Source organism: Mesocricetus auratus, unplaced genomic scaffold, assembly GCF_017639785.1.
Source record: "Mesocricetus auratus isolate SY011 unplaced genomic scaffold, BCM_Maur_2.0 Super-Scaffold_100011, whole genome shotgun sequence".
Lineage (NCBI taxonomy): Eukaryota > Metazoa > Chordata > Mammalia > Rodentia > Cricetidae > Mesocricetus > Mesocricetus auratus.
The window spans coordinates 16,110,775-16,135,916 of NW_024429195.1; the positions used below are offsets into that span (position 1 = coordinate 16,110,775).

Genomic DNA, 25,142 nt, shown 5'->3' on the forward strand with positions numbered 1-25,142 from the left:
GACATATCATTTGAAAGTTTGAAATGACTTTTCTCTGTGTAAAACCAAATCCTTCAGTGCTAAATGGAAAGCTAAGCCCAAGTGCCATGTGAATTCTCTCCTCCAATTAATTTTCTGTATCGTTATAATTAATGTGCTATAGAATGAAAAGAATAGGAATTATCTCTTGACTATTCTCTTCTCAATTACCTACATTGAACATTTCTATAAACACAGTGACAGAGAAAATTAAGACTTTCAGAGATGTCCCTTTAAGGGGGCAAGTAGTCTCTTGGAGAAGGTTAAATATTAATTGCTTACTTTTACTTCATTCCAGGGCAGATACTAAGGAGCATAGCAATATGTTGTCAATCCTGAATTGTATCTGCTAAAGAGCAAATCTGTGGAAATTCACTGAAACTTTCATTTTTAGAATGAAAGTCTGTAAGGTAGAACATTGGAGACCAAATGTTTTGGTCCGTCCTCTTTTATAGGAATCATGATATCATTCATTTGGAGAAATTGATATAACTTTCAACTGCTAGTGTGTGTGTGTGTGTGTGTGTGTGTGTATATGTGTGTGTGTAGATAAGTGGGAGTAGTAAGGAGGTGAGTGTGTGTAAGAAGTAAAGATTTGAATTGCTGTTCATGAAGTTTCTTTTATGGTAGACCTTCTGATTTAAGTTAGAAGTGTTTCCTGAATGTTATGAAAATGAATTTAACCATGTGGGACTCCGAAGTACCCCCATCAGTTCTTTGTCTTTGATTACTCTGTGCTGGTCAGCCTAAGTTAAAAAGACAAGCTATCAGGGTAATTAGTAATTGGAAGAGAAAACGGTGTCTTCTTGCTCTGATTTTAAAGATTTTCTTGTAGGATCTCATGGATGCCTCACTTGGGGCCTGGGGTGGAGATACAGGTTGGGTAGGAAGGAGCAGAAAAGACAGCATTTTCACTTAAATGCCCAGGAAAAAAAAGATGGCACAGTTTATGGTCCAGAATCCCATTCAAAGGCTTACTTTTAATAGCTTGAACACCTGCCACAGCACCTCCCCAAATGTCCATCACACCAGGAGCAGCACTGTGTAGACAGGCACTTTAACACAGGGGCATTAAAGAAATCAGCATCTGTCTCCCTCCCTCCCTCCTTCCCTCCTTTCTTCCCCCTCCCCTCCCTCCCTCCGTCCTTCCCTCCCTCTTCTTTCTTCCCACCTTAGCACAACCCACAGTGAGACAGGGAAAGTTATGCCTTGAACCAGACCCAGCTCTGGTCACATGGATGACATATGAGGAGGAAGGTGTGGACATAAGCATTGTGCTGTGCTGTCAACAGCTATGTTCTGCTCTTTCTTCCTTTCAGAATTTTCCTAAGGTCTTTGTGGTACTTGAAAATATGTTCCATGAGAACACTTATGAAAGTCATCAAACTTAAATCTAAGTATCAGAATACAAATCTTAGATGGATTTTGTCCACTGATGTTTATGGCCATGTGTTGTCATTATTACGTTCTCCTTGCGTAGCTCTCTTTCTCTTCGCTGAAGCAGCTATTAACTGAGCTTATCCAGTGCAAGGGTCACCAAATATACATTCTGCCTGTGGATCTTAATAGTTGGTTTGCACCCTATCTGATCCACTCTTCTCTGAACATGCATTCAAGTTCACATGCATAGTAGAGCATAGTAGTCTTGTGTTCTCCATGGAGAATGAGAGTGACAACAGTGAACTACGAGGAGAAAATGAAATGTTGGTGGACTCAAATGAAACCTTAGCGTTACTATAAGATATAGAGAGCTATCACTAATGTTATCTAGACAGTAAATTATGTTTAAGAAAGTATATTGAGAAAAATGGTATTTCTATTTATAGCAGAAATTTGGAAGATTGTGTAATTAAATTGTGCCACTCAGCTGTTAAAGTTCCTTGCATAAGGCACAAGGTTTGTTTTATTCCCCTATGTCCATCTCTTTGTTGCCAAGATGAAGATCTTATAAATACTTGTAGTTTTGAGTTTAAATGTTTTTAAAATCTGTATAGCATTCATTAATATTTGTTTTTATAAACTTATAAGACACAATAGAACTTGAGATTTCATTTTTACCAAGATAAACATCAAAGAAGAGGGTCTCCCTATTATCCTCATTATATTACACGTTTTCAAATATTGGGGATTCTAGTCCAACCATAATACATGACATCTATATGTTTTATCCCAGTATAGCTTGTATTTTACACAGCACACAATTTTCCAGGGATACATCCTCCTCTCCACAATCAAGAAAAACTAACAATCTGCCCTCTTAGTAACCAGAAACAGGGTCTGAATCTTGTACTTGAAAAAATCAGGACTATATTTCGACTTTCTAAATATATATATTGTGAAATTAATCAGACACACATAAAGTAATCTGTATTAAAACAGTATTTGTGCAATGTTAGTAGTAAAATGAAATTTTAATTCATGGTATGTGAAGCTAATACCACGTTAATCCTTCAATAAAATCTTTTGGAGCCTTTATGCTACAATTAAATTATGTTAGATAATATAGTTTCAATAATTACTACAAATACCCAGAAATATGACTGAAGATTATTGAGGTCAGAGGACATCGGGTACATTGGTATATAATTCTGTAACTTATTCTCTGGAGACAATCTCTCACTGAATGCATCTCTAGTCCTGCAAAATTTCAAAATTCATTTATCTTTGATCTTGAATAATATTCATATCTATATACATATATATGTTTATATATATTCTCCATTACCTGTTCATCTGCTTCCATGAGTCTAGTTATTAGCCACAAAGAATAAATCAGCAAAAGACAGAGAGAGAGCAAACATCTCTGTGGTAGGTTATGGAGTTTTCTGGGTATAAACCAAGCAGTGCAAAGCAATTCAATGATAATTCAGATAAAACATAAGGGTGCTAAGTATTCCAATTCAAATTCTATATGGACTTCAGATTATTTTACTCTTTACTTCTATGTTTAAAGAGGTGACTGTTGTTCTAAGTGCATGGTTGAGAATAAATTGTATCGAAATATAAAGAAAAGAGACCTGAGCTTGCTTTATTAGATTTGACTGTTTTATGTCTAAGAATACGATCCTCCGGAGCTGTGTTAAGAGCACACAGAAGGAAGAACTAACGAAGGAGAGAGTGAAAGAGGGGGTAAGTGGCCAGCAGAAATGAAAACCATGTGTGATGTGTACACAGCAACACGAAGGGAGACAGGCTGCAGTTCCTTATCAAAGTTTAAAGCGTCGCACAGAGCTTCAAACATATTTTGAAAAATGTGGGAGTTTGCTTTGTTAAAGGCAAATTAAATTTTAAGCAAGTGTTCAAAAAAATCTTTCTGATGAGGCAATCTATTTGATTAAGGATTCAGGGATGAAACATTAAAGCCTGCTTGTTCAAAGTGCTCGGCTGGCTCCAAGTGGCTTTGCTCTGAGAGCATGCACGGGCTTCATTCCATGCACCCTTTCCTTCCCCGGTTTTTATGATGTTCATTTCAAATGAAGGTAAAGAGATACTCATGGCAGGATCTTTTATTTGTCTTGATGGAGCATCAGTGAAAAACATAAGCTACCCACTACAAGATTTAAAAGTTTTAAGCATCTAATTGCCTTAGTATTCCTTCCTTTATTTTTGTTTTCTGTTGCATTATCAGAAATGTAAACTTTCCATTTCTTAAGAGAAGCACCTTTTTTGGGTGTAACATATGCTTTTCCTGAAGGAGAAATAAGAAGGGACTGCACTATCAAAGAATCTGGGGTTATGGACCCTATGAAGGTCTCTAGTGCCTCAGTGCTAACATGTCATAGTGTGAATGCCTCTTAAGACAGAACCTATCACATCCCCTCTTCTAACAAAAAGACCCAGAAAGAAGAACAAGGCCACTTTCTCAGGCTGCAGTGAGACGCTTAGGTGCTAATGTTTCTGGATGGAAGGGCTTTAAGTGCAGGGCTATTTTAGGAACATTAATGCTCAAAAAGCCAGTGTATTATTAAGGCTTCAGTGACTCACTTTTAATACAGTTAGTCATTAAACAAGACACGCTTTGGAGTTTTCCATTTTTAAAAGCAATTTATAGCTTGGTCTCTAAAACTGAATGCATTGATTCTGAGAAACCACAAAGAATTGTCTCTTTTTAAGTTTAAATTTTCTATAACGCTGATTAAAACCAACAATGATTTCGCTGGAAATCATAATATATTTTATTCCATTATCAACATAAAATGCCACCTGAGAAAACCAAGAGTATTGTATTGTTGTTTTTGTTTATAAATAGCACAACACCTCAAGTAGCATCCCACCTGTTAGTTACTTTAAATATATTAACACATAATTTTAAGCATCTACTTATAAAATGAATGATGTAAATAATTTATTACTGCTTGTTTCAAAGGCAAGGAATTGCAATCTTGTAAATGCTAAGGATTCGGCCAGTAGGTGGCAGCATAGCTCTTTGATTGCTTCCAAGAACTGCCCCAATTTTAAGGCAAGTAGGAAGAACACTTTTTATAGGTAATAAAAAAGAAAAGAGTTTTTCTGTAGACTTATATACTGCCTTTATTTCCAAAGAATTACAATGCATAGTTGTGTAATATTAAGGCACTCAGTTTGTGGAACATAACCAACCTACAAAGACTTTTCTAGTATTTTTGTGTGATATGTATTCTGTTAACATCATTTTCATTTGAAAATTACACTTTAGAACATATAAGGAAATGCACTGATACTCTACTTCATTCATGGTAGTTTACATATTGACAAAGCCTAAAAGACAAGGCCAAGTGAAGCAATGTATCGTCATTAACCTACAATAATTTCAGAAATCAAATGTCCTTCAATTAAAACTGATATGGTTTGATTTTGCTGGTTCACATACGGCGAGAAACTGAAATACAAAATATAGACAGCTGTTTGCATTTTAGTTTTCGTTTTGATGATTTTAATGTCATTTCCGATCTTGTAAAGTTGTGGGAAACTATCCAAAGGTCATTGATAAACAAGCAGGTACTTTTCTCACTGCTTGGTAAAGTTCTCACCAGAAAAAGGCAGTGTAATGCGCCAACAGGTAACTGGATCACTTTAAATGACGGTGTTTGATCCTGTTCACTCTGGGTCCTTCAAAACACACTGCTCAAAGCAGAAAGACTAAGCTGCCATGCTGGCTGGAAAGTGTGCCTTCCCTGTTCCTCCCACCTTCCTCTGCACTCTCTGCAGTCAGTTCTCTTCCACACACACCCTCCTACTTCTGCACTCTCCTCTGTTAGCTCTCCTTCCCTGCATCTGCCTTCCTGTGCACTCTCTGCTGCCAGTTCTCTTTCCCATGCATTCAGACTTTCACAGCCATGAACACTCAGGGCACAAATATTTTCAAGGATTTCTGACCTCATTATCTTTAAGACTTGACACAAATATCCTCATTGCCGTCAAAGTTCCTGATATCCCTGCTCATCCTCAATTAAATTACAGCTATCGTTCCTTTTGGCCATTGTAGTTGCCTAAGCTCTCCACGTTACTTTCCCCAATACTTACCAACATCGATACAACACTTTTAATCAATTATTTTACTGATTTAACATTAATTGTTTTCATGTTTTCTTTGTCTCCTAGAATGTAACTCTCCGGGGTTCCAGATCTGGTTTCCTTCTGCTTCTTTAATACCTACAACAGCCTTTGGCAAATAACAATAACTCAATAAGGTAATCACTGACTTTTTTTTCTTAATGAAGTCCATGCAGTACTTTTGTGTTGCAGCAAAAAGAAGAGCTGCATTTAAGATCGGAATAGCATATAACGTTTTCTTAAGCTACCTGTAGTTCATGCAAAGTATTCTTATTGTTTGTTCTGATGAGTTCCTATATCTTAGTAAATGATGATCATGGTTCAGAGAAATACACAGGAATATTAATAACACGAATAAAGCAGTATTGCCCTTCCTCTTCCTCCTCCTGCTTCTCTTCCCATTCCCCATATTTCTGTGTTCTTTATTCTTTCTATTCTCTATTCACTTTATAATTTATAATTAAGTACATGAATCTAACCAGTGAATTACAATCTTGAAATTTTATCGACTTTCACTAAGAAGAGAAATAAAATAAAAGATTTGTTTTTAAGCTTGGAAAATTGTCTTGACCTTGACAAGAAAAAGCGATTAATTTACAACCTAGTCTGAGATAAAAATGTCTTATATACAATTTTTTTAAGCACTAGATCATTACTGCAAGTGGGATACATTCATGGATAAACAATTATCCTTGATACCTCATGATTTTTTGATGATAAAAAATGTGCTTTAGCTGAGAAGTCAATGAGAAGGAAGCTAAAATTCTTAATTATAAGACATGGGAAATTCACAAACAAGTTCTCTATCAGCATTTATCTACAAGCCTAACATCAGTTGAGAAGGAGAGTTTTGCTACAATTTAGGTAGAATGCCATTTAAAAAATACAGACAGCAGATCTGAGAAGATAAGGTGACTCAATACTGGAATGATTGCAAACTGCTAAAATCTTTAATATGACTATAAATGGTGAACACCAACTAACTCTATGTTAAGCTCATGTATTTTATGATGTGTTTGTAAGGATACACCACAGGAGCACAAATGATAGACTTGTGTACATTCAAAGACCACTTATTAAAGTGGCTTAAAAACTATGGTATGTGTAATTCAACAATTCTGGTCTCCCGAAATAAAGGCAAATAATCTGGTGTGCTCATTTCAAGAGACTGGATGTCTCTGCACTCCTAATGTGGTCCTAAAGTCCCAAGGATTCTTAAGGAACTATTGATTCAGTATACTGTGGATTTCTGAAGAGGTAGGTTGCAGTATCAACTGAGAAAAATGCCTTGACAACTGAATAGATTAACTTCCCAATGAAAACTAGGGCAAGCAGGCAAAACCAAAGCTTTCTTCTCTTACATTCTTTTGTGTGGGCTGCCACCAGAAAACGTGGCCCATATACAGAATGGGTCTTTGCACCTGGAATGATCCAATCAAGAAAATCTCTTTCAGGTTATCTGTATTTAGTTGATTATATATGGAATGAAGTTGACTACTAAGACATCACAAGAGGTTGCTAGGATTTTTGTTTAGAAGAAAAGAAGCTTCATATGGATATCAACTATGAACAAATCATTTGCTGTGCCTTAGATACTGTTTTATTGCTGTGCAGAACACCATGTCCAAGGCAATTTTTAAAAGGAAATATTTAATTGGAGGCTTGCTTACAGTTTCAGAGGATTAGCTCATGATGCCATATTCACAGTCAAGGGTACACAGAAATGAATGAATGCATACAATTTGCTTCCAGTGCTTGATATTCTCTCTAGCTTTTTGGAGTCTAGGAAAGTCCAGGGAAGAGTGTCACCCAAAATGGCTGTGTCTTTTCACACCAATTAGTATATTAAAGGGAATATATTTTCTGCATAGTTTGGTCTCAGAGGCAACATTGGTCTATAAAAGCCTTCATTGACATTATGTTCCCAGTTGAAGTGTTGTCAAGGTGACTATTAATTCTCATGATTGCTCAGAATAATTACTTTTTAAATTAAGAAGAAAGATGAAAAGATAAATGAATGGGATGGACAATTTCACATCCACATGCAGTATAGATTAACTATTTTAATAATATAGGGAGAGAATACAATATCTAAATATCCAAAAATCACCTATTATGTTGTTCCTAAATAGATCTAGATAGTTTAATAGGTGCTTAATTTCCAATCAGCCACTTACAAGAATAGAATAAGTATGATGAACCAAAATATAAAAGCTAAAGATTTCAATTTTATCAAAAATTCATTTTTTTCTGAAAACTGAAATTGAATTCACAATGAAAATATTTCCATGACAGAAATATCTGAGTTTTATAGTGGTGTTTATGCTGTGAGTGATCGTATGGTATATTTTGACTTTAAACATTTTAATAGGAAGGTCTGTGCAAATCAACCATATAATGAATAAATAAACAAATAAGACACTTGTAGTCTTGTTTCCACAACAATGGGAAGCACATATAATTGATCTCTTGATTTTAGACTTTACAATCTGTGACACCTCTAAACAAAATATGAGTACCTGAAGACAGGCTTATTCAGTTCCAGATATGCAAATGTGGTACTTCGTAGCATCTAGCTCAAATAGATCTAGGACTCTGCATGAATGTGGTTATTCACAGGGCTTCCTAGTACCTCCTGGGTGCTTAAAATATGTTCCTAAGCATGTACTGTGAAATTGTCTCATATATGAAAAATAATGTGTTTCTTACACTGAGAATTTTGACATTAAGTTTCAATATGACAAATCCATACGGATAATACAATTAGATACTTTGTTTTTGAGCAAATGTATAAATAAGTTTTTTTTCCATGTGTGTATTTCTCTGTCATGCTTTAAAGGATATGATTTCCTGCTGTTTTATTTTTCACAGTGACATATGTTTTGCTTCTGTCTTCTCCCTATGGAGTATGGGTTCTTGGCATAATAATGATGATGATATTAGTTTCTGCCATTTTATGGTTTCAATACACAAGAAAATGGCTGATATAATGAATTATCCAATAAGTATTTATTGAATTATCATGTGTGGTATGCATTTTCCCTGTTAAAGCTGTAGGAGTTTTATGAATGAGTGACAAGTTACTATAGACATACACAATATATTTTAGTTTAAGCAATACAGTTTTATAGTCATAAAATATATTTCCTTGGACTTCAACTGCTTTTTTGTTTTTCTCATTATATTAAATGAAATGATAATATGAGGGCATTTTGATTAAGATATCCAGTTTTAAGATTTGCTTTACAGTTGTCTTGAAAAATATGTTTAAAAGCGAAAATCATTATGAAGTATCTCAGTATAGCTCTGGAAAATGAATTGATTATGTAAAGTTGTTTTGATGGAGAGTGAACTCAGGGCCCTGTGTGTGTTAGATATTGCTTGCTAAAATTATATCAATATAAAAATGGATTCCTGTCTCCATTTTCTCCCTAACAACAAGGCGTTCTGTCATGATCCATTAGAACACAAATATCCTGAGTGTAGAAATAACTACATTTCTGAATACATCTACAGTCATGGGTGAAAATAAAATATCTTTTTCTTACCTTTAGTTCATTAAAAAGGTTTTAAGAACAGAGGAGTTTGGGAAAAGAGAAGATAAATAAACCAAACCATTGTGGCCTTAGCCATCCTTTAAAATAGAACCATTTATTTCATTTATTTATAATTTTGTGTGGGTGACCTGTGAGTATATATGCACTATGTACATATAGGTGTCCACGGCAGGCAGAAGAGGGCATTGGATATACTGGGACTGATCTTAAAAACAGGTATGAACTAACTGATGTGGGTGATATGGATCAAACGTAGGGCCTTCTCAAGTGAACTTTCTGCAGCCTCTTTTTACCCATCTTTTGTGGTATTATCCTGTATTTCCCACATTTTAATGCTGTTATCCTGAAAATGTCCCTTATTCTCTCCCTCCTCCTCCTCTCTCCCCACTTTTCTCACTCTTCCTGTCTCTTTTCCTTCTCTCTTGCTCCTCTTTCATTGTATCCAGGAACATCCCTGACTTATGCTTGATAGGCAAGAATTCATCCCCAGAAACACCATCTTTTTCTATATCTGAATCATTTTGACAAGAGTAGTCATTCATGAATGAGTCACAAGTTTCCATTGTGTGACTCATTAGGTAACTTGCATCATTTAAGTCAATTATAGTCTATAAGCTTTAATGATATAGTTCGATTTCCCTTCATTTGGCTAGAAACATGATTGAAGTGACAACATACTTCTGTAAAATCCTGCCAATTTTGACTTACCTAGGATTAATTGAAATTTTTATGCAGAACCAAGTGTAGTTTCTGCATTTTATGTAGATCAACTCTACAACAAATCATTGTAATGTTTATACAAATCCTTAAGAATTAAAAATAGTACACAATAAAAATTACTTTTTCTAAACATACAGTAAGCGTAAATATGTTTGTACATATCTCCGCACTATGTATATTCAGATGTCTTGTAGATAGTCTCCTGAATATGTGTCCACCTCTGTCTGGGTCTGGTGGAATGCACTGTCATTAGGGTTTTACTTAGTTTCTCCTGAATGTCCATCTTTTCTTAGCTCCTGCTTCTGTCCTCATTCGGCCTCTGTTTATCTGAGTTTGGGGCAGAATGGATACGTATGTGAAGTTTGCACATAGCTATTTCAAGACATCAAGAAGAGCCAGGCACTCACTTCTAAATAATTTCATATTCGTATTCCTAGTTTCATTGAAGAAATATGAAGAATTCTAGAAATAATAATAGTACTTTATATTAATTACATCAAGACCTTTATCTTAAAAGGCTTTAGCTTATGTATATTACACTTAAGGAACACAGTATATGTTATAAGGTAGTAACTAATTGTAAATCATTGTTACTATTTTCTTACCTGATTTAAACTCATTTGGTTTCATAACAAATAGATTTTTACATACAAGTTCATACAATGGCAGGTAAGGAATATTGCAATATAGATTTCCAAGTGCTATCATGTCATAAACTGATGCTGTGTTATTTTAACAAAATCACTCCAGAGATTAATTCTAAATGCTTTGTGTATTCATAGAGATAATATGTAAAAATAATTCTGGTATATTATGCCTTTTAATAAATTGCTTCAAGTGCAAGAATATTTAGGTCACCTCTCTTTAGTCAAGGATCTGATTTTGTTTTCAGGTCCCCTATATTTTAAGGGGTATATTTATTTAGTTATTTCATCTTCTTAGTTGGTGTTACATCAATGACTGATTGATGGTCAGTGTGATCTTGTAATTTGCAGATTGTGTCAAGTTGTGTCAAAGGAAATGGAAAGAATCTTCTCATCAGCACTTCACCTTTGCTTCAATGCTGCTCTTATCTGGCTGCCAGTTGGGTTGGGGAAGGCATTGAGAAATACGCTGCCTGCCCTCAAATTACATTTGGAATAAAAGGAAATAAAGGAAGGATGCGTTTTTCTTAGAATAGTGTTTGCCTATGAGCTATAGTTATCCTTAACACCTTTGTTTTCTGTTCAGAAACATATAAAAGAATTATTATTTTCTGCAAAATCCTCTATAATGATAGTTTTATGTTACTAGTATAAAAATGTGATGCTATAGCTAGATTCACAGTAGGCTAAAATAGCAATGGTGCCTATAAAATAGGCAATATTGCTATAAAAATGAATTGAGGCTCAGAAATAATTTACCTTTATATGTTGAAATGCAAGTGGCAGGTATATATATTCACTTTGATTCACTTATTCATTTTCAAGTTTTTAAATAGTATGAAGTAATCAGTTTATTGGGGAATAAATTTACGGATGGGTTAATTCTGAAGTTAATATAATTGCATTAGTTAATAGACACAATCATGCATATTTTCATTTACATATATCAAGTAGTAATGAATGAAGTGAGTCCCAGATTCCTTAAGTCTTTGCACCCAGTTCTGGATACTGTAGTCCAGTAATATTGACACAACATCTTCACAGAGAATACAGTCATGTTTAGCTCAAGGGTAGTGGTTAAAACCCAAGAATCCTGGAGAGACGATTAGAGCGAGGAACTAGAATGTGTAAAGGACATCATGTGTCCATAGTGAAGGGTTTATTTGTAAGTGTGGGTATCTAAGGTATAGGGGAGAGTCTCTTTACGGGTGTTGTAAGCAATAGGAATTATCAGGAATTTTGAAGCTGTGGTAGTTCTAATTGTCCAAGTGATTAATAATGTATAGGAAAGAGAAAAATAATGAAGAAATACAGGCATTATGACTTAAACTTGTATGAATTTAAGTAAATTGAAAAATATACCACATCTGAATATGTGCAGATTGGATACCTGTAAGACCACAGAAAATGCAAAGATAAACAATATTTAAATTATTTATAACCTAAGCACTATCTATATACATTTATATATGATATATTATATATCATGTATATTAGTTATATTGTTCCCAAACACATTTGTTTAAAGTCCCAGAAGTCATAGAGACCATGGAAAAATAATGAATTAATTGTTACCTTCTGTTATTTGATAAACGTTGCATACTTACAGATCCAAGATACTAAATAATGTCCAAACAGAAACAAGAAAGTATAACTCCACCATAAAAGATCATAGTTAAACTGATAAAAACTTGAGATGAAGAGTATCTTTCAAGCAAACATTAGAATTGTGACATAAAAGGGAATAGGTGCAAGAGTAATAGCAGATATTTCATGAGAGTCTACATCAGATACAAACAAACAAACAAAAGCAACAGAATGCCAGTTTTTAAACCTAGCAAAAGTAAACTATCTACCATATATATATATATATATATTTCAGTGCACTTCCTGTTAAATTGTTAGGGGTTATTTTTCAAATCTTATAATTTAAGGCCTATGAAAATGTTCCATAAAAATTGAATAAGAAAATCTAAGTCTATAATAACAGAAATGAGTTTGTTATGCTCTCTGTACACAAACCACTAAATTCAGTAAAGCAGAGAAAACCTTCAAGTTTGCCAAGTTCAGAACACACGATTGCCCCTTTTTCCTGATTTCTAGTTAAGTTTTTAGCAAAAGGAAGAATTCACCATGTCTTCTAACATTCCCTGGTGATGAATCAAGCACAAGTGCTGTCGAAAAATAGAGATTCCATTATTTTTCCAAATTCACTCATGGTATAAAGACACAATGTTGATTTTAGATTGCTTCATATAAAGTGTCCTTAATGACCCTTCATCTTGCTTGGGAGGTGTCAGAGTTTTAAAAGGAAATATAATCTAACACCACAGGAAAGTTCTACCTGCCTATCTACAAAACTTTCATCTCTAAAGTAAAAGTTTTGCTTAGAAAGAAGTCAACAATGTTGTCTTTCCACACCCGCCTCCAAAGTCCTACCACAAGGCTCTGGGGTAAGTGGAATGTTGCAAACATAAGTCTCAATCTTCTTCCATAGAAATCAGTCTCTTTTGTAATCGAGAACAGAGAAGCTTAAATCTAATAGCGTTTTTAACAGCAATGAAAGTAATTCTGGAGAGATATTTGTGGAAGATTGATGCAGCCAATGAATACTCACTCTGTGCTGTAGGCAAATCATTTGCATGGGAGACATGCAGAAAAAGGCTAGGAAGAGCCATTAGAGAAAATGTAAAATACTGAATATAGAAATATAGAAATCACTCCCTTAAGAGTTTAACAGACAAGCAAGTTTCGATGTTAAGCACAAAAAATAAAGATAGAACCAAAGCATACACACAGGACATGCCGTATATGAAAGTCCTGTTTTAACCAAACAAAAATAATCGTGGAACTGTGACACGCCATTTATAATCGAAAAAGATAGGACAGCATCCATCAATGTATACCCAGAAAAGTGGGACCAAGGAAGTAGAGAGGAATGCATTAATAGTGACCAATCAAGCAGAAAAATTCATTTTTAATAATAACAGAAAACCATACATTGTAAAAATAAATGGTGACAAGGAGGGCCCAAAGAAGGATGCATATATTTCACAGGGGAGGGGAATTAAAAGGGATCTCCTGGGTAAATTGGGCCAAGAAAAGAAGGTGTGAACATGAGGGTGTTTCATGGACTGGGGGCAGAATGGATGGGGGAAGGGTATTGAAAGAGATATCTGCATGGGAGGGCATCTCATTATTAGGGAGAAACCTGACACCAGGGAAACCTTCAGGGATATACAGGTTAACTCCAGATAAGACTCCTAGCAATAGTGGAGAGGGTGTCTGAACTGGCCTTCTCCTATTATCAGACTGATGACTATTCTAATTGTCATCAGAGAACCTTCATCCAGTAACTGATGGAAGAAGATCCAGAGATCCAAAGCCAAACACTGGACCAAATTCCTGGAGTCCTGTTGAAAAGAGGAACTAGAGATTATAAGAGACAGGGGAATCCACAGCTACAGCAGACTTGGGCTCATGGGAACTCATGGAGTCTGGACCCACAACGAGGGCGCCTGCATGGAACTGACCTACCACCTCTGCTTGTGTGTGACATCTGTGCAGCTTTGTCTGTTTATGGGACTCCTAGCAATGGGATCAGTACCTGTCCCTGGAGCTTAAGCTGGCATCTGGCAACTTATTCCTCATTCTGAGTTGCCTTGCCCAAACTTGATGCAGGAGGCAGAGCTTGGTCCAGCCTCAGCTTGATGTATCATGCTTTGTTGACTACCGTGGAGGCCTGTTCCTTACTGAATGGAGATGATATGGAGGAAGAGTGGTGGAGTTAGAAGGGAGGGGGTGAGGGTGATGGAATGTGAGAAGAGGAGGGATGGAAACTGCAGTCAGAATGTAATACACATTAAATGAAAAAATTAGCTAATCAATAAAAATGTAATATTAAAAATAACAAAATAAGCCGGGCAGTGGTGGCATACGTCTTTAATCCCAGCACTTGGAAGGCAGAGGCAGGTGGATCTCTTTGAGTTCGAGGCCAGACTGGACCGACAGCCTCGAAAACACAATAGAGAAACCCTTTCTCGTAAAAACCAAACGAAACCAAACCAAACCAAAACAAAACAAAACAAAAAATAAATGTTGACATACTCGTTGTGGAAACTCAATAAATTATAAAAAGTTAAAATAAAGAAACCAATAAGTAGATAAATTAAAGGAAAGAAAACAATACAAGTAGATAAGACAGGAAGATATCTTGAAAGCAACAAAATGAAAATGATTTATTGTATACCAAGAAACCTTAGTGAGAAAACAGCTGACTCAAAACTGTGCACTGAGAAAAGTAGATAGGGCCTCAGCATTCACAGAAAGAATATATGCAGCCAACAGCCCTGTAGTTAGTGGAGATTAAATAAATATGCCAGTCACACCTTTTGATTCTTCAAAATTAAAAGCAACCATATATATATACCTGGTTTCAATTAATTTCTTTTCAAAATTGATGAAGTTAACACTGATAGAAGCAAAAAGAAGAAACACAAAATTCCCAAGAATGTAATTGTCAATTTGAAAAGCATTTTCTCATTAACTTAAAGTAACTAATTTGAAAAAATACATATCAAATATATAATATATATTATATGTATATATAATTTCAGAAAAAAATCTTAGTCATATGAAGCAACCTGAATGCTGCATTAAACAAAGGAGAAAATGCATTATCCTCATGTATGTTGGCTGTTCACCAATATAAAACATATTGTTTATAATAAAATAAATTGATAAGTCGAGAGGACTGAAGTCATGTAAAGTCTAAGTATTGTCGACAGAGGAATTGTTCTGATATTTAGTAACATAAACAGAACTGGAAAATTGCCAAACATGAAGAAATTAATGATTTCTTTTATAAAGTATGTCTATAGAAGGCATTCACAAAGTTCTAGAAGTAGTGTAATCTGAAATTAAATCATGAAATCATGGGGTTGAGATAAGAAGCTAAATAAGAATATGAGTAGAAATTGATAAAATAGAAAAGGGGAAATAAAAATTGTGGAAATTTTAATATTAATAAAATATATAAGCTTCTAGCTCAGTAGAATAAGAAAGAATGTAAGATAATGTAATTTTCAATATTAATAATAAATGAAATTCTGTTATCTATCTATCATTACATCACTAAGTGAAATGTTAAATAAAATTGAAAATCTTCTTAAAGGGAAATTGCCACTGTTTTCCAAGGAAGAAGGACTTATGAATAACCTTCTACATTCTAAAATGATATTTGATATTTAAAACATGAGCAGGGAAACTCCTGACTCAGGTGTGTTTAATGGTGAACTCTACCACACCCTCAACAATGAAGATTAACAGATACAGGAACACATTTAGAAAAGCAATGTGGCAGCTACTCAACATTGTTCATCATGTATCATCATGGGAATAAGCTAAATACCCAGTTCTTAAATCAAGGATGCTAGCAATGAATAGCATCTTATTCACAGAATTCTTAACTGGAGGTTCAGGTACAGACCTGATGGGGGAAGGACTTCTGTGTATATGTTGAAAAATAAAGCTCTGTTGGCCAATAGGGAAGCAAGATAGGTGGGACTAGGAGGATTCTGGAAAAAGTAGTCAAGCGTGGAGAGTCACTATGGGATTCCAGGAAGAGAGGACACATGAGGTTGCCTCCTCGGTAATATAAGGCCTTATAAAAATATATATATTAGTAATTATGGGTTAATAATTAAGTCAGAGCTAGCCATTATGAAACCATAGCAAATGGCTAACAGCTTGGTAATTAATATAGTGTCATGCATGATTATTTGGGACTGACACGGCTCTGGAATCAGGCTGGTAGGAAGAATGCTCGTTACACTACAAATGATTCAATCCATCCTTCTATCTCCTCAGGTCCACTGTTTACTTCATAACCCTGCTAATGAGTATTGGCTTCATTATCAGAACTGCTTTCTTGAAAACAATGTTTTCTGAGCCAAACTAAAATTTCAGTCCAGCTATAGAATCCCATTTCTTGCAAGTAACTCCATTCCTCTCCAAAATTGTTACATCCCTACAAGTGAGTTTACTAACGACTTGTCAGTAAGGTTTGCACACTGCAATCTCCATTTTAAAATTTGTTTTCAGGAAACCCAGTACTAAAACACTCATGAGCAATATAGTGATGCTTGCAAGAATTTTTTTTATGGAAAAGCAGTGTTATAGTTGAAAGGCTAATTATTTCAATAGATTTAATGTTGGTCAGAAGTTTACAGACGAACATGAAATGAGCAGAATGACCATGGACTTAGCTGAACTGCTGAATACCAGTCATAAACACTTTTGAAAAACATTTCTCAAAATTGACTTGAATTCACTAGATAGAAGCAAATTTCTATTGCAGAATGAATAAAATTTAAAAGCAAGTGGCCGATAATTATCTGATTATTCAATACCAAGATGTTGATTGCCAAGTGTGTTCTACTGGTGCTGGCAATGAAGTAAGGGCAAATGTGAAGGGTGCCAATAGAGAGAGCTGTGCCAAGCTAATGCTAAGAACTGTTTAACTTAATTGCTAATGCCAAATTTACATCATAATAAGGCAAAAGTAAAGTTAATGCTCACTTTGACATGATAAACTTGTTATATATGGCAATTATTTTTGAGATCCACATTCATTTTCATTATTATTCCTTTCCATGTTCATCATACATCCTCATGGGAAATCATCTAAACACATAGTTTCTGAAACAAGAGATTTAAAATCTTATTCACAAAATCATTCCATGGATTTTCTAGTGTACACCTGCTGTCTAATACTTATTCACAAATGATTTAACATATCCTTCTATCTCCCCAAGTGCCCTCTTGACCTTATAATCCTATAAATGAATATTGTCTCCTTTATTAGGACTGCTATATTGAAAACAGTTTCTCCAGAGCCAATCTAAAATTTTATCGAAAATGAATGTTCTAAGTATAAGTTCAATCACCCATTTACTTACAAATATATTTTAGTTCCTTCTGAAGTCACTTCTTGGGTTCCTTTATTTTTCATTAATGACCTTCCAAACTGATATCAATTGCTTGTTAGATACTGGTCTTCATACCAGAGCTTGTGTCTTAACTACCTTTCACAACTTTCTGTGGAATTTCCAATTTCCAGCCTATGTGTAAAAATTTTAACGAGATATTGATTGACTATGAAAGCCTTGGGAGGCAGAAACAGTTACTTTTGTTTTCAGAACTCTTTTCATAATAAAACTACAACTCAGCATATTGTAGGGACTGTCTAGAAAAATATACATATAACTCTTCTTTATTCTTTTCTCATATATTATATTTGGAACCCAGTTTTCCCTCCCTCCTCTTCTCCCAGACTCCCAGACGCCCCCATTGCTCCCCTCCCCCAGATTCATGCCTTCTCCATTTCTGTTCAGAAAAGAGAAGACCCCCCCATCGATATAAACCAAACATAGCATATTAAGTTACAATAAGAATAGGCACATCCATTCATATTAAGGCTGGACAAGGCAACCCAGTAGGTGGAAATGGATCCTAAAAACAGGTAAAAGAGTTAGACAACCCTCATCCTCACTGTTAGGAGTCCCACAAGAAGACAATTTACACAACCATAACATATATTCACAAGGCATAGATCAGACCCATGCAAACTTCTTGATTGTTGCTATACATATATTTCTTAATAGTTAATGATATAGAAACAGTAGATCATTAATCTTTGAATAGTGTTTATTGAAGACTGAGTGGTATAAATGGTTAATATTTATCAGCATTCAAATGATTGAATTTGATTTCAAAAATCTTCTCTTAACTAAAAGCTTCTGCAGCTGATACATATTACGCAACATATATGCTTTCAACTCTAATTTGTAGGCATTAAGTGATAGATGAATTAAGCCAGGTATTGTGGTAGGTATCTATAAACCCAGCACTCATGAGGCTTGAGTACGCTGATGATGAATTTGAGAACAGCCTAATCTATACAAAAAGATGGTAACTCAAAATTCAAAATAAAATTTAATTCACAGTCAAATACTTTACCAATAAAGCAAAATAAGAATTATAAGACTATTTGAATATGTGTAGGAATTTATTTGATATGATCATTTTCAATATTAATGTTGACTTCCAAATGAATAAAACTTTACGATAAACTTGTAAATTTAAATAGGCAGAGTCCAGTTGGTTTCTGTCAATTGTAAGAGTAGAGAAAAATTAGCATGCCTGCACATTAAACCACGTGGGAGCACTGGGAAACTCTGTGGCTTAGGCTTTCTCAAGGCCATTTAAGACTGAAGATCTAACTGTGAGGCTTGGCATTGATATTTCTGGGAAAACAATGTCCAGCTGGAGTGAGGAGTAGCCAGATAATCCCTCTGCTCCTGGATATTCAGGCTGACAGTGCCTCCCCACTGTGCCTTGTCTTTACCATTGGCAAAAGATGAACAGAGAGTGAGCAGAAAAAGTAGTGGGAAGTCTCTTCAATTTATATACCTAGGAAGTATGTTCTGCTTAGCCCTTATGAAGTGACCAAAGGATCTTGAAGAATAATTGCTTTCTACATCACTTCATTTGAACTGCACAGCATTTTCCATGTGATACATAAGTATGCAGAATATTCACAGAGAATGAGGAAGCTATCTACTATTATTGTTACTATTATCTTTATTCTGGGGATTACACTTAGGGCATTGTCTACATCAGGGCAGTGCTTTAGCACTGTACTAAATTATAAAAACCTACGTGTTATTTTAAATTTTCCCTGATTGTATAAACAATATCTACTCACTATTGAAAACTTATCAAAACAGAAATACTGAAAAGAAGTATAGATAAATGAACATTTTTTAAAATACAATATAGAACTTTATTTGTCTACAGACACAGGACATGTCTAGGAAAGAGATTGTAATGTTTTGAAGATAATACTCTGTAAAAATAGAAGAAATGATCAATGTGAAAACAACCTAACTTTTCTACATATGGATATACACAAAAAAAAGTATTTGAAATGGAATGAAGAAAAATGAGGTATTTTTGGCTTCCCACACTTTTTGAGTTTAATAATGGATTTTCAGTTAGCTTTTCATTTTCCCCAAATCCCAGAACTCTCTGAGGAAAGCCAGTTGCTGTGCTCTAGGAGTGGGGCATGAGTGCAGGGAAAGGCCCTGTGTTAATGAACAAAGGCCATGGAAGTAACAATTAAGGTGCTGTGATTTCCTCTCAGAGACTATGTAAGTAAGCCATGATGCAGTATAACCCTTCCATCTCAGTCTACCCAATGACAGCACAAGCTGACAGCTGGGGCACAGATATATGGGAAACTATGAATCAAACTACCCAGATATGCTACTCCTTAATCTTGATTAATGCATTCAAAAACACTTAGCACATGTAATATCAGATGACATGTATGCATGCATGGATAAGATAAGCACATAGGAGCAGAGTCCACTTTTGATCTTTTCACTCATTTGATACATATTCTCTGCACCTAGGCTAGATATTTATTCCAATTCTAAACACCAATGCCTACATGGTATAAATCCAGATTTAGAGAGATGGCTCTTCAGTTAACATAGAAATTTTACATGTGTTTTATATATTTATGTGATATATATACATATATATCTCACAGCTAAAATAATTCTTAAGAAGATTATGTAAGCACCCAGGAAAACAGAATAATTATTAATCTCTCCCAGAAGAGGCAATTTTAAACCTTGAGTGTTCTCTCCAAAATTCATGTGTGGGAACCTTGTCTCCAAAACAACAGAGTTGTGGGGTGAAGCCTCACGGGATGTTTTTAATGTTCAATTATTATACATTCCTTAAGGATTAAATTCACTACAATGACAGTTATTTTCCTTTGATCTTCCTGTGAAGAACACTGTGAACCCTTGGGAGCATGGGCAGAGGGTGGAGGGAGGGAGGTGAAAAAGGAGGGGAGAAGAGAAGGGGAGAGGAGAACATGAGGGATCAGGAAGATTGAATGGGGAGAGGAATAGAGGAAAGCAAGAAAAGCGAACATCAATAGAGGGAACCACTATAGGTTTAAAGAGAAATCTGGCACTGAAGAATAATACACAGATCCACAAAGATGACCCCAGCTGGGAACCTAGGCTAAAGTGGAGAGGCTACCTTAAATGCTCTTTTCCTATAATGCCATCATTGAGTCTTTGTCTAGTGTTGATGGAAGCAAAGATCCACAGCTAAGCACCAAGCCAATCTCCTGGATTCCAGTTTCAGAGAGAGAGAAGTGACCAACAAAAGGATCAAGACCACACTGAGAAAACCCCCAGAAACAGCTGACCTGAGAAAGTGTAAACTCATGGACCCCAGTCTGACAGCTGGGGAACCAACATAGGACCAAACCAGGCTCTCTGAACGTGCGTGCCAGTTAGGAGCACTGGGCAGTCTATGGGCCTCTGGCGGTGGAACCAGGATGTATTTGTAGTGCATAAAGGAACTTTGGGGGCCCATTTCCCATGAAGGGATACTCTCTTAGCCTAGAGATACACAGGGAAGGGCCTTGTTCCTGCCCCAAGTGACTTGACAGATTTTGATAATTCTTCATGGAAGTCCTCACCCTCCCAGGGGAGTGGATAGGGGATGGGATGGGGGTGTTGGTGGGGGCCATGGGAGGATGGGAGGGAGAGGGAACTGAGACTGATATTTAAAATAAGATTGTTTCTAATTTAAATAAAGTTTATAAAAATAATTTACATTTGAATTTTTACAATAGTCTTTATCTCAATATTTTGCAAATGCAAACAATTAAATCATCTCACTTTCATACAACTTTTAATAAAATATGAGTAAATTTATTTACTTTACATCTCAGGTAATTTCCCCTTCCTCTTCTCATCCCAGCATTCCCCTTCTGTTCTCAACCCCAATATACTCTCCATTTCTGCTTAGGAAAGAGTATGTATCAACAAAATATGGCATATTGAGTTGCAGTAAGACTAAGCACAGCCCCACATATTAAAGCTGAGTAAAATGAACCAGCATGAGCAATATGGTCCCAAACGCCAATAAAAGAATCAGAAACAGCCCCTGATCCCCCTGCCAGGAGTCCTACATGCAGACCAAATGCCTCTGTGATTGAGGCGATGCCATGTATGGGCTTGTTTCTACTTTCGCATTCCATAAAGACAAAAGAACCTAACAGATGAAGCAAAACTGAACTTTACTTGACGTTCCATTCATCTTATGCACAAGTCCATGCAGCGAGGAAGCCAACTTGACAGTTTAATTCCACATTAGGATAATGCTTGGAAGGGTAATCCTATTCACACTGCAGGATAAGGATGCCTGAGTAGTGGCTTTGGCCTATAAAATTGTTAGCTATAAATTCTGAGCTGGCATTATGAACTTCTTAACTCCTAAAGCAGCCTTTTCTTAGCATCCGGTTGCCAAGAATCTGTTATTTATCCATAAGTCTACCTATCCCATTATATTTTTCTTTTTGAAATCATTTGACAAATACCCAAAGTAATGCAATCTGCATTTAAAACGGATTATCTTAATCTGTACACAGTGGTTGCTTGCATGAAAAAATGGGAAATGAGTGGTGAATTCAAACTTTTCTTTGTCAGTAGATTTAAAGAATATTAAAACAGGCAGCTTTCTTTGTTTATTTAAAAAAACTCATTACTTAGCTTTCCAATTTTAATAAACTAATACGAAGATGAGTGTGCTAAGCTTTGCATTACTGTCATGCCATATATAACAGATATGATAGTGTCTGTTTTTTGATACATGACTGCTATTTCACAGAATATAGGAAGCTGAACTCCAGGGACCTTAGAATGTATCTACCTGAAGTTCTCCTTTGAAACACTCAGAAATTATGTCTTTTTAAATGTTTCTGATAATTACAAGGGGATACCATCCACTATCTAAATATCTGAGGTTCTTAGCAACCACTGCAAATGCAAATGTTATTTCAGATAGATGTTTTTATTCTTGATCTTCAGTTTTAAAAGGTCCATACTACATGAAAGTAGGGAACAGGCCTGAACTGTTTTCCAGCCAACATGAATCTGGTAAGGAAAGAGACACCCACACTAAGGCACTGAGAAGTAGTAGTCCACCACTAAGGCACTGAGAAGTAGTAGTCCACCATATGTAAGTGAGGATTCTCTAGCAGTCACATGTATGCTTGGAGCCTGTCAAAAATAATCTCACTTCTTTATCTGCCAGGGCCACAAGCCTTTCCTGTAGGCCCTTTGATGGGATTCTTTAACTATTCTACTGTGAGTTTTGTCAATATATAAATAAGTATTTTTCTAATAAGCTCAATACATTTTTATTGTGCAATAGTCTCTTATTTTTGTCAGTTCTTCTCACATATATTCCATCTCTGAAGACCACAGTTTCCTCTTCTCCCTGCTCTCAGTCACTGCCTATCTACTCCTCCTCCTTGCCCTTCTGTGAATGCAGCATTAATAATAATAATAATCATATGTCTAGGATCCAAACTTTTGCCTAGATCTTAAATCTCACACTCAGCAGATACTCCATGAGTTCTTGATCAAAGCTGATTGTCTTGGAGAACCAAAGATTCTCAATCATGGTTATTTGTAGCTACTTTGTTGAGGTTTTTCAAGTATTTACCTGTAATTATCATACTACTTTGTTTTTTTCTAGCAACACTCAATAATTCATATATATCTTTAAGGCATATTGGCATTAATTGTGATTTATATGAGTCTCACACAAAATCATATGTTTATATTTAGTCATATTAATAAACAATACTTGCATGATGTCACCAGTAGTATGAATAATAAAATCTTAGAGACAGATGTCGGGGTTTAAACTGAAGATCAGAAAGACAAAGCAGTCAAGCCAACAGAGAGCTATCACCTCTATGAAGGCTGGGGTGATTCTTTGATCAACATGGCTGGAGACTGATTGCCTCAGACTGAATGCCTGCTCTGAGACCCTGGGATTAAAGCATGAGCTCTGTTACTCTTTTGGACTGATTTACTCTCATGTAGCTCCGCTTAGCCCTGAACTCACAGAGATCTATCTGCCTCTGTCTGCTAAGTCTTGGTGTGCCACCACTGCTTGGCCTCTATGGCTGTGTCTAGCTTTGCACTGATCTACAGGCAAGCTTTATTAGATCATAAGCAATGTGTCACCACAGTCACTTAATATATGACTAAGAGTATATTTTCCTACATAGAAGAATTAAAGAAAGCATTAAAAGGTGTGTTGCCTCATACCTCAAGTAAGTAATAATCTATGTAAATTAATTATTCACTCACATTTCTGATATTTGCACTTTCTAACCCTCCCTTCAACTACTGGTATGTCATTTGTTCTTTGAGTCCAGTAGATGCTGGAATTGATAAAGGTCTTATGAATGCTCATCTCATATCAACCAATCTCAACAATGGATTTACATAAAAAGTGAAAACTATACAATTCATATGGTCATCACATGATCATTGTCCCAACTACACCATGTGTCATGATAATTTTCAACACTTTCTCTTACAATGGCTTTAAGCAAACTACTTTCGGCCATGAAATAGTTATCATTTGCTGCATAGCAAATCGATTGTTGCAATGATAGATGAAAAATTAAAGTTGACATGTAAACTGTGCAAATTTTGAAGTTCCCACTAAGAAAAAATGAGAGAAGAAACAAACCAAATTAATAAAATATAATATAAAACTCACTGGAAATTCCACTGGATAGAGATAGAGATAATTATAGTAATTTATTATTTATGGGAGGTAAAATCTGAGATATAGTCAATTCTGAAACAGTATGAAACTGATGTCTCCCAATATTGTCTTCCTTTAAGTAAACAACTTTGATAAAATTTATCTAATATTTGGCACAGTAAGACCAGCAACACATAACGAAATAAAGTAGGTATGATAGTATACAGTTATCAAACTTGTACACAGGTTTTGCTCTCTCTATTTCAAAAATGGTAGTGTACGTCATGTCGACTTCCCGTGTTGTTGATACATGTTTAGCATACATTGCAATAGCATGAGAAACCATTATGTAGTAAAAGAAAGATAACTTGAAAAAAAATACTTAGCCACAAAACAGTTTCTCTGATAAATCCTGCACAGTTTGTACAGAGTCAGTTCACTGAGTTAAGGGATGACGTGTGTCTCAGGCAAGATGATTTTATCTTGCCTTTCACAAGATAGCTTATTTAAATTGTATAAATTGTTTATTTCTGGAAGTTCTCATTTAGTATTTTCAGACTGTGAATGGCAGAAGGTAATAGAAACTTCAGAAAGCAAAGCTCAGAGCAGGAAAATTGTAACTGTTATACTTTCATCTTTATGCAGATACTCAGGTTTATATAGATGCTTCTCTGTAAATTTTACTATAAATTGATTTCTTATCTCATTGTAGCTGTAGACAGCTCCAAGATAAATAGTTTTTATCATGTGCAATTCTTCATTTCCCTTTCTAATTCTTCCAGTAAGTATCAAGGCTGATTAATAAATATGTGACATATGAAGAGTTTTCAAATATTTAAAGTATCTAGTAAAAGCTGATTTATAATTTAGCATGAGTAATCTACTTTGTTTCTTATATCCCTCTTCATGAGGAAACTTACCTCTCACTATGTGAAATCAATAAAGTACTGAATACACTTCATGTAGAATTCATATAAAATTTTGTTCAATTCATTTAATATATGCAAAT

The 25,142-nt window shown here is 35.3% G+C and overlaps 1 long non-coding RNA gene across 1 annotated transcript in view; it reads left to right on the plus strand.

Annotated features, from left to right (window-relative positions):
- Nucleotides 1-25,142, plus strand: part of LOC110340800 — a 60,753-nt gene that overhangs the window by 13,582 nt on the left and 22,029 nt on the right. Inside the window, exon 2 of the long non-coding RNA XR_005880359.1 lies at nucleotides 5,599-5,687. This is a non-coding gene — a long non-coding RNA (uncharacterized LOC110340800). The remainder of the gene's footprint in view (nucleotides 1-5,598; nucleotides 5,688-25,142) is intronic.